Source organism: Cardiocondyla obscurior, linkage group LG09, assembly GCF_019399895.1.
Source record: "Cardiocondyla obscurior isolate alpha-2009 linkage group LG09, Cobs3.1, whole genome shotgun sequence".
Lineage (NCBI taxonomy): Eukaryota > Metazoa > Arthropoda > Insecta > Hymenoptera > Formicidae > Cardiocondyla > Cardiocondyla obscurior.
The window spans coordinates 5,989,826-6,004,068 of NC_091872.1; the positions used below are offsets into that span (position 1 = coordinate 5,989,826).

The 14,243-nt window shown below is 38.3% G+C and overlaps 1 long non-coding RNA gene across 1 annotated transcript in view; it reads right to left on the bottom strand.

The window, feature by feature from the left end:
- LOC139105418 (uncharacterized) overlaps window positions 1–14,107 on the bottom strand; it is a 33,837-nt gene extending 19,730 nt beyond the window's left edge. Inside the window, exons 1-4 of the long non-coding RNA XR_011546183.1 lie at window positions 14,005–14,107; window positions 13,601–13,731; window positions 3,191–3,296; window positions 3,029–3,069 (exon numbers count right to left, since the gene is read on the bottom strand). This is a non-coding gene — a long non-coding RNA (uncharacterized lncRNA). The remainder of the gene's footprint in view (window positions 1–3,028; window positions 3,070–3,190; window positions 3,297–13,600; window positions 13,732–14,004) is intronic.
- Between the last annotated feature and the right edge of the window lie 136 nt (window positions 14,108–14,243).

Genomic DNA, 14,243 nt, shown 5'->3' on the forward strand with positions numbered 1-14,243 from the left:
TTTCTACGTGCACCATTTGCATTTTAATTCCGTAATAATTACTCGTGAAAGCCTATAGCTTCCGCGTTGAATTTAAGAGTGTCGGCCAACGACGGGAAACATTTCCATACGCCGAGAGGGAAAGAGAAAAAGAGAGAAAGAGAGAGAGAGAAAAAGAGAGATGCATCAAAAATTAATCTCAGCCACGCTTTGTTACAGTCCAGTCTCGCAGGCTGGATACAGAACGGCGCTTTTTGTAAATATGCTAATCACCAAAACTTTGTAGAAGTAGCCGGGACAAAGGGAAGAAGAATTAGAGGGAAACAGCGTCGCGCTCGCACTCTTATACGCGCAAACAGCTGATGGGAAGGCGGAAGTACATCGCGGCAGAAAAATATCATTTAAAAGCCAGTGCGTCGTGCACTACCGTTTACAAAGCACCTTTGAGAATTATGAAACGTTGTTTAAAGATTGCGCATTCACTTTGGCGGGTTTAAACACGATTTCGCGAGAGTAAATACTGCTTCCACCGTATTAAATCTCTAACTTTGAACCTCTTAAAGGTATTAATGTCCTAACGTTTTAATTTCCTAACTAGACGACTACGTAGCCAGATTAATCAAAATTATATTACAAAATTTGATTCTTTGCTGCCTCCAGCTTGCAAAGGCTTCAATAATTCGCTATTGCGCTTTTGCAGGATCGAACGAAATTGCAGCGGCAGATTAAAAAGATTGTCGAAAACGTTTGACAACTATCGGCGTCATAAGAGTGCCTTTGCGATTTTTCTAAAACAGTCTATACCACCACGAAGCGACACGAGGAATCATCGGACGGAAGGAAGGAAGGAAGGAAGGAAGGACGGAAGGAAGGAAGGAAAGAAGAGGAAGAGCGGCCGCTTTGTCGACCGTAAATTGAACTGACTTTTCCTTCCGACCTTCTTTTACCACTCCTTTTAATCAAACGCATTTCCTGTTCTCAAGCCGACGAACTTCCCCTGCGCTCTCATAATTAATGCATTAAAGAATGACCGCACATTTACCGTGAGCTTTAAGCGAATGGGAGTTCGCTCTTTTTCCGATTTGAAATAAAGTTCATAAAACGAAATATCCTGAATATACCTGCGTGGAAAAAATTAACGAATATATGTAATACACTATGTTTTTAAATATACGTATTGCATAAATACATACTTTGAGTGGTATAATTTTTGTGTATTACAAACTGTATAATTTACTTCCCAATTAGCACCTAATAGAAAACTGGCGAGATTGAGAAAAACAACCGCGACGACGAAGTAACTTATTAATTATGCGATTTTAATGCGCTCAGGGAGAAAATTATTAAAAGTATCGCGGTTTTAAGTTAAACGTACGTGACCTCTCGCGTTTTGAGCGAACGGAAAAAATTTATTTGTATCGCTACAGTGCGGTGAGGGCGAACAAAAGAAAATCAGGGCGACTTCACCGTTGCAAATTCAATTATGTCCGCGAGATATGACGGCCGACATAATCACGGTGGATATTGCGTCGCGCAATCTAGCCGGAGCTCCGCGATTGTTGCAGAGTTTTCCACGTGCGAAATACGCGGATCACAATTGCCCTCTTATCGTCCCGAATGAGGTCTACAGAGCCCGGTTTGCTTCGGCCCTACCTCGTAGGAAAAGTAATTTCGTTGAACGGCCGCGCTCCTTCTCTTTCTCTTTTTCTAGAAACCTCTTTCTTAAACGCGGTGCTTACTTGCGAAAAAGAACAAGCGCATCAAATAAACTAGCAATCAGCAATGCGGAGTCATAGAGAAAAACATATTTCTCGCTTATATTTTTTCATAATGAATTTTATATAAGCTGCAACTTATTTGCATAAAATTACTGCGCAACGAACAGCCGGGCAAGGATTTACTTTTATTTCAAAAGGGAATTTCTCCGGATATATTTTAGTACATCTAATTTCCTATCGTGAATATTTATGTACAATTACCGGGCTCATTTGTAAAAAGCTCACAAGTCAAAGATTCAACGAAAATAATTTAATCGAATTTAAATTTTATTATTCTCCGCGGTTTTCTTTTGATTCCACTGAAGAGTTGATGAACTAACTCTATAATGTTCTCAGCTCTTTAATTAATTTATCATGTTTGGTTAAGCTCGTGACCAAAATGTACATATCTCGCGAGACTCGAACTAACTGTCGTACCTTCGTCACGGAAGTAAGACAAATTATGTCGCCATTAATTTTCGAATAGTTAACGAAATTAATCTCAGGTATGTCAGTTATGTGGCAATAGTCCTTTTCAAGCACGTAACATTATACTGCTGATAGTATCTTTACGTCGAAGTATTCCGCATAATTCAACTTTAATAATGAAATTTAATAATATAAAATTTTATACGTATTTTTTTTTTTTTAATAAAAGTATCAAAAATATGACTTTAACATTTTGAGAAAGTTTAAAAAAAATTAACATTATTATACGTATTAATTCTCATTGAAAATGATGGTCTTATCATTATTTGATTAAATTGTCGCATAATTTCAAACACTTAAGAAACGCTCAGACTCGTTGAAGCATGCAACTACTGAAAATCTGCTCGTGAATACTGCGCGAGTTGAAGAAAAATGATCTGCGTTTCTTCAGACGATTAGGTCCTTATTTCTTATTTATTCCGACCTTATACGTATATACAAGCGCATGTACAGAAGATAAATTCAAGATATTTCGAATGGAATATAGGCACCGTTAATAATACTCTGTTCTTAAAAGATTGTATGATAAATTCCTTCCTTCGGCAGATTTAATATTTTCCGATCCCACGATTTCAATAAATCATATGCATATAACTTGCGAATGGAATTACATCAGACATTATATTACTCTTTTAAAATAAAATCAGATTGTATTTATAACTCGCGTTATTGCATATTCTATCTTTAAAAAAAAAACTGTTAGAGTGAATAATTATAATTATTTTATTAGTTTTTAAATACTAATTATTTCTTTTCGCAGACATTTTTCCCCAAAACGCAATATAGAAAAATATGTGACTTACCACTTGATGCGCAGCAGCGGAGTTATTCAGCTGTCGTAATCCTGTAACATAAAATAGAAAAATAAAATTGTAGAGAGATCAAAAAGTTGGGTATCTATTGTATAAATAAATAAAAAATAACAAAATTATTAATTTATATGCAAATAAGAAAAAATTTCTTACCATGGGGTTGCTCCGCCGAAGCATGATGCCCATCCTGAGCCTCCTCCTCCTCTCAGGATGACTGCGGAATGTCGGATCGGTCCTTCCTTCAATGGTAGAGTATTATCTGAAACAGAAAAATTACGATTAATATTCTATTCCGTTCGATGTCTTATTAAGCTATCGATTTCTTGAATCAAAATCAAAAATTTAATGAGAAAGACGGTAACGGGTTCTGAAGCGCGGTAGAAATAAAACGCGGGAGAGTGAAATTATGATTAATATTTTATTCTGTTCAATATCTTATTGATCTATCGATTTCTTGAGTCGAAATCGAAAATTTAATGAAAAAGGTGGTTGCGCGTTTTGAATAACGGTAGGGATAAAAAGCGGGATAGTGAATACCCCCCGATGGGGGTAACACGAGGGGGGAAAGAATATCCCGCGCGATAGTAGGGAAAACATGGAAGGGGTTGGGGGAAGTTCCCGCGGTCATTCTACCGACGACTTTTGACCGAGCAACAAGGTGACGTGGACCTTGCTTGAAGTGACAGTTAGATTCTTTTGTCGAGATCCAAGGTTAAAAGGAAGTGTCGTGGACTATCCTGCGAGTGTCTACCGCGATAAGAATATTTTATATCGCGGCCCGTTTTATATCAATGCTTCGTGCAAGTTTTGTGTCGTTCGTTACACCGGCAAGAATCGACCGAAGGATTAAAGTGACAGTTCGACCGCGCTTACGTCTCAGGGTCGTGTTTAAAGATTTAACGGAAGTGTCGTGAATATCCCGCGAGTGATCTAGTGCGCGGAGAACGTTATTTTATCACAAAACAAGGATGCTTTTTCGTGATCGGAATATTGTTTCGCGCTTTCGGAATATAGTAATTCGCGTTTCAATTTATTTTTTAATTGATCGTCGTACAGCCGGGGTACGCGTTATCTCTCGCGGAGTGTCGATTTTCTGTTTGGTAAGACGTGCTAATAGTGTACAGTGACCGGCAATGATGACTTGACTCACTGTGGCGACGGCGGCTAACGCGCGTGAGCTAGGGTGGAGTGCGTTAGGCCTTACCGCGGATCGTGTGCGTGAACCTTGGAGTACCGAGAGAAGCGAGAGAACGAGGGAAAAGTTGAAGGAAGGCATCTTCATGTTCTGTTCTGTTCGCGACCGTGCGTGTGAGAGAGAACGCATGAGTGATCGCTAAGAAATCATTATAGGCGCCTCTAATGATTTCTTAGCGATCACTCGTGCGTTCTCTCTCATGTACGGTCGCGAACAGAGCATGAAGATGCCTTTCTCCCTCGTTTTCTCGTTTCTTTCGGTACTTCAGGACTCACGTCCGCGGTAAGGCCTGACGCACTTTACCCTAGCTTACGCGCGTTAGTCACCGTTGTCGCAGTGAGTCATGCTATTATTGCCGGTCACTACTATTACATGCAATTCGGGAAACGGCATCTTCTGTTTGAGAGATTCGCGTTACGCCGGATTGTGCGATGCGTATTTTAGTATTTTTTAATTTCTATTTGAACAATTTTTCCTTGTTTTATGATAAGTTACGCTCTAAGTGACAATGTAATAAAGTGCGCGGTGAATATTATGTGAGTGAGTGTGAGTGAGTGTGAGTGAGTGTGAGTGTACAGTGTCGCGTTTTTGTATATTATACGGGGTGCCGTGTTTAAGTTATTATAAAACAAGGTCGCTTTTCTCGTGATCGGAATATTGTTTCGCGCTTTCGGGATATAGTAATTCGCGTTTTTAATTTATTTTTTAATGGATCGTCGTACAGCCCGGAGTATTTGTCGGTCCCTCGCGGAGTGTCGTTTTCTGATTGGTTAGCCGTGTCTGATAGTGCGTGCGCTACTGCACGCAATTCGGGAAATTGGCATCTGCTGCTTGAGAGATTCGCGTTACGCCGGATTGTGCGATGCGTATTTTAGTAGTTTTAAATTCCTATTTGAACAATTTTTCCTTGTTTTATAATAATTTAAACTACGAGTGATAATGTAATAAAGTGCGCGGTGAATATTATGTGAGTGAGTGTGAGTGAGTGTGAGTGTACAGTGTCGCGTTTTCGTTTATAATACGGGGTGCCGTGTTTTAATAATAATTTGATAATGAGTGATAGTGTTAGTGGTTAATGACAATATTTCGCGAGAGTTTCCAGTGCGCGAAAAGATGACTCGACACGTCCCATCTCAGAGGAGGAGCATCATGCATCGGCGGAGCAACTCTTAGGTGAGCATAAATTTACTTTATAAAATCTTTATTAAATATCCCTTTTACTTTTTTTTTTTTACTAATTTGATTAACCAATATTCATGTCTATAATAATATGTTTTATTTTATGTTACAGCCACCGCCTGAAATCTACAACTCCGCTGATGCTCATGCAGATTGGCAAGTTGCATGCTTTTTTCTACAAATTCTTTATTTTGTTAATTAAATAAGACAATTGTCTTATTACCTTTAATTAAAATACAGGCGCGCGCCTGTATACATCTATTGCATATATTTATTTGTACTAATATTATATTGCTTTCAGAGAAAAAAAGATGTGTGGAATGCATCAAAAATTTTTAACCACACCGGTTGTATTTAAAGAAAATATTAAAAGTATGTACAACCGACAGTCCGCAGTCTGTTTAAGTGGGACGGGAAATTTTTGCTGCATTCTACATTAAAAATTTATATTACATTATTAATCCTATCTTAAAAAATTGGTGAGTGACGCATGAATTAACTTTTTAAACAAGCAAAAGAAAACCAATCAGCATGGGTTTTAAGAGACGACAATAAAATCGAGATTTATCTAATTCATGCGTCTCACACGCTTTTTTAGATAGGATAAAATATATACGTTCACTCTCAAAAAGATAATCCTTATTTTCTATAAAAGTTTCTTTACTCCACCCGGCTGCAAGCTTTCCGGCATATCATGAATTTTACATCGAAACAGATGCGTCTAGTCGTACGAAATTATGCGCTCGCATACGGGTATCTAAATTGGACAGCGCGAGCCTCGCGCATGTAAACTTTATTATCATATTGCGAATTCATGTTTCACGTTCAATTCGACGATTGAGAAAAGAAAGATCGAGCTTAAAATTAAATAAAATTTATTAATTAAATTTTTATAGACGCGCAAGTGAAAAAGCTACGCGGGGCAAATTGTTTTAAAATTTAAACGGCTTTCTCGTATTACAATCGCGTTTCTTTCTATTTATATTGTTCGATATACAGTCGTTTCAGCCGCGGTGCCTCCGATGCACTAAAGTTGCGGTTTGCAGATATCAGTCAAATCGCGTGACGTGCCGTTGGTCCTATACCGCCGTAAGTATAACGCATACGTCATATCGCCGTCACTGTACGTGTCATCCAGTCTCACCTTTCACACGATGTAACCTTTGAAATTACAATAAACGCCGTCACCGATGTTGCATTCGATTCAAACAAATGTAGATTTATCTGCGCGTAGCGTAATGTAACGGTAAAATAAAAACTTATCGGTATATTGTTATAAAAACTATAATTATTAATAAATTATTACTTTACACATTATAAAATTTGTTCAAAGGCAACGAATCCACAATAAAATATTATAGTTTTTCTAAATATATATTTCTAATATGTAACAATATATTACAACTTGTAAATTTATTACCTACAGTAGAAGTACTGTAGTTAGAAAAGTAGTTAGTCTGTAAGCGGAGAGATTTTCTCAGCTACTTGCGGCATGAGATTCATCTTTCTCGGCCACATGCGGCACAGTTAACGTTTTTGCTAATTTTCCGATTCGATACAATCCGAGTAAAAAAATATCGTTCTTAAATTCGTATAAAAGCGATTTTATTCCTAACACTAATTTTTTTTAAGTAAAGAATAATCTGCACCGTTAAAATTGCGTTCCTTGTGAATTAATCAATTCGTTTTTTAATTTTTCTTTGCTTTATTGTTTTCGCACGCTTAGTTATCGGGGTCGTACTCATGTACTCGCGATCCAATGGACTGGGGATTCGCAGAGGGTTCCAGCTGATTTAAAGAACGATTCGAGAAGACGCTCTCCACATGCTATGTGCTATCGGAATTGTCTCCGACAAGTGCACAGCTTTTTCGCAGGCTGCTGCTTGTGGCTTTCAGCAAAATTGCATTCTGCATACATTTCACGTGTAGATACGCGGAGCTGGCGGATAACTCGAACGTCGCGGTTATATATCCATTAGACATCGCCGCGGACTGTTTTGCTCGACTGATCAATTGTGTTTTTGCACCGTGTCTGTCCGAACCAGGGTTTTCAATTTTCAGACTTCCACAAGCCTAGCACATTTTTTTTTAATCAAAAGGATCGAGTCTACTAATTTGAATATATTATTAACTGCGCCCGATTAAAAGAAAAAATATTAAAGCTCAACGTCAAAATTATACCCTTAAAATTTGCCATTTGTAATAAAATTTACTACATATTACAAATTTCCCAAGAAATTATCTTAATGAAATCTACAAAAGTATAAAACGTTCTAAAAAATAAAATGTTATCGAAGTAAAATATATAACCGGGAATAAATATCATTATTGCGCGGCCACCAATCATGGACTTTGCGGATATCATGACACCGACGTCATGAAAATAAATGCCACTAAAACGCGGTGCAATTTCGCGACAAAAAAAAAATTATAAACGGATTGTGCGTTCTCGCGAAGAAATAAATTTCCCAGTTATTTAATTTCCCGAATACGAGAGGATAAAAAATAGCCATTGTGTGTAACTTGTCAGAATACCGAAGATAGCGTATCGCGCCGCTATTCGGAAACGGAATAAATTCCGTGTAATAATTCATTTGAAATTTGCCGGCATCTTCGACGCGCTTTTTTTATTCGTACGCAATTTGTTTCCGCAAGTTTGCACAAAAATCAAGTAATAACATATTACAGTAATTTGTTATAATAATTTGTTAGATGGATTTCACGCAGCATAAGGATGCACAAAGCCAAATAAGCAGAGCTAACATCGCGCGCAATATTGACACCTAGTGGAATAGATCAACGAACGACGAGCTGCAAGCGAGAGAAAGTCAGCAGACTCGCGGATTGCGTTCTGTAGACGGAAATATTTGCGTCGGGATAACACGTGAATAAAAGTTTAGGAGAGGAAACCGCGCACGAAGTGGATTGCGTAGCGATAAATTAGTTTGAGAAATCGGCTTCTGTTAATCCGGCTTTAACCCCCGCCAGGCGTTTGCAACATTTTTATTGACACGGCAGTTTAAATCGACCGCTAATCCACTTTTTGGGAGAATACCTTGACGCGATAACAGAGCCATGTTGAATCGCAGCCAGTATAATCAACGCTGTTTCAAGGGGATGTATGGTAATGGCAGCTCATATCGTGTGTAATCGTGTTACATGTTAATTGCTGGTCGATAATGTCACGTCGATATAATTTCCGAGGGAACGAAATATCGGGGACCGGCCGTATTATCTCATCGTTGTACGTAGCAATTTTTTAATTAATTGCGATCGTAATGTACCTGCTTATAATTTAACTTTGAATATTATTTAAGAGATTAAAAAAAAAAAAGAATTGGAAAAACGTTACGATTCGTAAATAGTTGCAGGCTCGTTGAAATTTGAAAATTTTATTCAGATACGAGCGAAATAGCTTCGGCTAAATCTACGGACCTTTTCAACGATAAAGTACAATATGCTAGGGCATTTCTACAAAACGCGTAACTCAAACACGGTCGACACAGGATACCCAATTCCGAAAGGACATCGAATAACCGAGCCGATTTTGAAAGTCGAACAGCCGACCGCAACGAGGATCAATTCACATTGACGCGACGGTGTGGCGAGCAATTAAATTTCCCGAATCCGAAAGTCCACAATTCGCCGTTTATTTTATAAAGCGCGATGCATGACGTAAAATTTCGATGGAGTGTCAAATAGTTTTACTCGTACCGTAAAAGACGGCGCATACTTTCGTCACAAACACGCTGTGTATATTTAAAAATATATACAAAATGGTATATATATTTTCAAACATATTTTCACATACAGATTTTTCCATGGAAATAACTGCTGCTCCAATTTTAATAATAATTAATTTATAGATAACGATAAATTCTTGAACAAATTTTATTTTAAAAAATATACTTTTGGCAATACGTAGAGAATTTAATTTAAAAGTTGATTATAATTTAAAAAGCAAATAGATTAAGGGTTGATTTAAAAAAAAAACAGAGAGAGGTTTTTGAATTCGAAGGGATATATTAATATCCCTTAAATCTTAAAGATTAACGAATTCGTGTACATTAATGCGCGTGCACGGATATCATATATTCTATATCGCATAAATATCTCAGTGGATAGATGTGTATAGTATAAATAAGCATAAACCATTTCCATCATTCGCCTCGTTGGCAAATCTCCAATTTCAATTTCTGTGGTAGAGCGCAAGCAAAGCGCAAATGAGAGCTAGGTAATTATTAGAGAGAGACCCATAACACTAGCATGTAATTAAACAGCACAGCAGAATGCGGTGTAAATCGTACCACATCGTACATGAAGACAATTACATTTCGAAAAATGGCCGGAAAAAAAAAAGAAATTCTATCAAAGTTCGAAACGTAGTTATTTCAACGTGCCAATTATTTTCGCAGCCACGCTGCAAGGAAAAATGTCGCTTCGCAATTTTTAACTTTTCGGACAAACGCGCACGACGAAGCAGCTAGTATATAAGTCACGATTTTACTTTCATCGTCGTCATTTAAATAATCGTCAACCGCGCTTTAATGGCATCTTAAATAAATCCAATTTGTCAGTGCTATTCAATAACGCGGCTCCAATTTCAATATTCTGTGGGAAAAACGGGGGATAATCGGAGTGTAAGCGCGGGAGGAGGCGAGAGTGAAAACAGGGAGGACTGCAAATATTCAAAGGGGGACGAATCAAAGGAGGGTCGAAAATCCTTGCGCGCCGCGAAAGTTCAGCCAGCGTAAAACGAACCCCGGGCTTGGATATTTATCCATTGTTAGCGTATTACGATGCCGTTCCCGCGCAATCCACCGACAACACTACGACACGTTCTGAAAGTTCGAGATTAGATAACACAGGTCGATGAAGGCGCCCATCAAATCGCCCGACGGATTATTTTCATATAAAATATTCACGCGTTACGAAGTACAATCCCCGAGTTTTTACGGAATCTTAATTAGACTTGGTGAATCTAATCTTGAAAAAGCAGCGGGTTTTAAGCAAAGCAGGAGCCTAAAATGTTACGTACTTTTTTAAAGAGATTATGCAAACCTGCCTTACGACAGTCTTTAGCCACAGAATGTTGCCTCAGATATTCTCATAAGCTTCTCATAACGGTAAATAAAATCCCCCGCCAGTATATTCGCAGTTTGGAAATAATTAAAAAGCACAATTTCATTATTTGTCGCCGAAATTGGCGTCCGACAAACAAGATGGATATCATAACAGAGGATATGTGACAATGCCACTGATTAATGTTTGTTGTTTGTACTGGTTATGTGCGACGTGCGGGTGTACGCATATACGTGCGCGTGCATGTGCACGAATAGACACGTGGAACATTTTATTTGTATAATAAAGTCGCAAAATTCAGTCGAAATTTTATCCACAATTTTATTGCATACATAATACGTATGCGGACAATGGCACCATATTTAAGACGCCTGCTGGATCGATTATTAAGTTGACACTTAACAAGTTTATTAATTAAAAGACGGGAAAAGCACAACAGTCTATGTATACGTAAAATAAAATCTGAATGTAGGACCCGTACGAGTAAAAACATTGGTTTTCCATCGATGAATAGAAAATGATATTTTTTAACGTGAAATCGAAAGTTATTTTCGCACAGTTTTATTGTATGAAATATATTTATCCGTACCTATTATATTCCCGCGTTAAAGACTTATTCTTCGTAAAATTTTTCAGCTTTAATTAAAACAGTAAATATCTGAGCGCGTGTTTTAAATATGTAACAACTAGAATAAATACAAATATTAAACTTAATCTCGTCATAAAATGTAAACTCCAAATTTTTAATTACGCCCGATTTCCAAACTATCAAAATTATTCAAAGCAGGTCAGCTATATTTGCGTTATCTGAATAACACACGTGAAATGCTTGAATACTGACAAAAAAAAAACCCCGAATGGATATCGATAATGTCTGAATATTTCAGCGCATCTGAACATCTGAATCGTTCTACCTGCTGATTTATTATTGACCGGCGTGATTGATCAATCGTCTCTCCATCTTTAATGAGGAGAATTGTAAAATATTGATAAATTATTCGCGCAGGATTACCTAACGAGAGTTTTAGGAAGATTAGTGGAACCTGTCGTAAAGCTTACTAATAAGAAATCAATGCTCGTCATTAATCAAAAGCTCTCGAAGGACGGCGGACGTGAAACTTGCCGTGCTTTTCGTGGGAACGGAGTGGCGGGCGTCCCAGTTCGCTCCGACAGGTGATCCCTCCGAATTTTCCAAACAGTGCGTATCGTTTCGCGAATACATTGCACTCAGAAGCGATATATCTTACCGCTCCGCAGTATGCCGAACGAAAATGCGCCCGCGTTATGCTCGCGAGGCGAAATTTTACCGCGCCTGCGGCATAAAAGTGCAGCTCCCACAAGGATTCGCTCGCGATATAAAATTTGTTCCCGCGGCAGCAATTCTGCGGCAGCAATTCTGCGGCAGCAATAGACCGTATATTCCACCAAAACGAACGTGGTAACGACGCGCCGTCATTAATCCTCGGCATCGGCACGCGCCGCACATCCCGCTCTACGTGGCTCGATTTTCGCGCATTTCTCTCGCGTAAATATTCCCCCCCAGCACTATTTTAAGTCCTTTATTCAAACGTCCAATGACTCTTTCATATAATGCACGTCTATCGATGAGAGTAATGCAAGAATTGTACGTTAAAATAAAAAATAACGCTCGCAGGAATCGTTTGGCTTTTCCGCAACGTGATAATTAAACTAACAAAAGTCTCTGAGATCCGTCGCGAATTCGCGACTATCTCTCCTTTACGCACGTAAAATACTATATTATCATTGCCTGAAAGTCCATTGAGCCTTCGCGTCAACAAAGTCCGAGTAAAAGAAATAAAAGAAAAAAAAAGAAGAAAAAAAAAAGGATGAGAGAGGGTGGAAAATGAAAAGACCCGAAAGGACGAGCGAGAATAAAAGAACAGAAAGGAAACGTTTCACACCGAGACCAAATACGCACGGGTCCCGATAGGCACCGGAGCAGTAACGCCAAGGAAACTCAATTTTCTCTACGCGACCCGCTGCTTCCCATCGCAAACAAAGTTATTCTTACATGAAAAAGTCCCTTGCACGCATGTGAGTGCATGTAAATTCGCATGTATCTAAGAAAGCTCCCTTACATTAAACATGAGATCACGCATTTTATATTTTTCAAATAATTTATATACTCCTGCCTGATTGATACAACTATCGAATTTTTCTACCAATTGTGATACTTCTAGAAACTACATATTACTAATTAAAATAGATTCAATTATATAATAAGTAAGATTTAAGAACAATGCTAAAACAGAATCTTGAATAAAGAGTGTAAATTATTGTTCGCGCTAAAAGCCTTCGTTGTTCCAAGAATGCAAATACTGATTAGAACAGCGAATTTCGATGCACCTGGAGAACAAATCGCCGAACCAACAACGCGACCGAATCGTGTCATCGTGTACGTGTACCACCGATATCATAAATCCAACCTGAGAGGCGAACGCTCGACAATGAGAACATAGATAACGAGCTCGCGAAAGATATTCGTCGACCGGGCCTCGAGAATAGCTCCCGTAGCTCGGCGCAATCCCATGTTAACATGGATCTACGGATCGATTGAGGATAGTGCACGCGAAAATTCTATGGATTTATGATTATCGTGGTACATGATTACGACCAACGTTGAAACGTACGCCCGAACCACGAAGAATATTTATCTTTTTTCTTTTTTTTTTTTTTTTTTTTTTTTTTGAGACTTTAATTTACATAAAACTAGGCAAAAGCTAGGCAATAAAGTACCATTGTCCGCATTAACGTTCATTGCGATATAAACTACATGTGTGGTTTTATAAAAACCGATCAGAAACACTCGTTTCATAATTAACTAATAATAATTTAAAATTAATTTCATGTCAATGCAATAATTCTCAGCATACTTTTGCTGAAAAAAAAGAATAATTCAGAATTAATTTTATGTAAATGTAATTCTTAGCATATTTTTATCGAATAAAAATAATTTATCGGGAATGTAACTGTAAAATTTGCATTGACATTTCCATTAATTTTCTCAATTTTGGAGCACAAATATTTCAAACTTTAATTTCAACAAATTAATTTTTCTTTATTAAAAAAATGGCTGATTCACCTACTTTACGGACGTTCTCTTCGAGCGTCTTGTGTGAAGTTGCTGCGGCAAACATCTTTCCGTCCTTAGCGTCCCTTGCTCGCGAGCACGACGAAGCGAATCCGCAATTCCAATAGTCCGGTCCGGGGCTCCGATCTAGAAAAAGAGATGTGTTAAAAATGAACGTATGTAATATTCGCGTGACGTTTTAACTATTGCCGGACTGCCGCTAGACTGCTCCGACTGATAAAAAAATACAAGTAGTATGGGGTGGCGGGGGAGGGAAACAGGGGAGCTCGCTCGACCCGACTTAAATATTACACACAAAAATACCGAGAGGCCACAGCCGAGCAAGGTCAAGGTGAGGCGAGGCATGATGTTGTACGACTTTAGAAAGACTTTAATAATACGTGGACAATATTTTAATACCTAAATACAATGTCGATGCGTAGACGATGGGCTTCGCGCCGATCCACTTGCTTCCGTGTTCGTCTTTACTCTAAAGGTTCCTCGGTGTCTCGCGAGGAGTCGGTAATGTAGCGCAGCGGGGGGTATGGCAGTCAGCAGAGAACTAGAAGCATCATAGAAGCGCCAAAGTTATTCGAGACGAATGCAATGAAACATCAGTGCGCATATATTAATATCATTAATCTCGTAATTTTTCATCG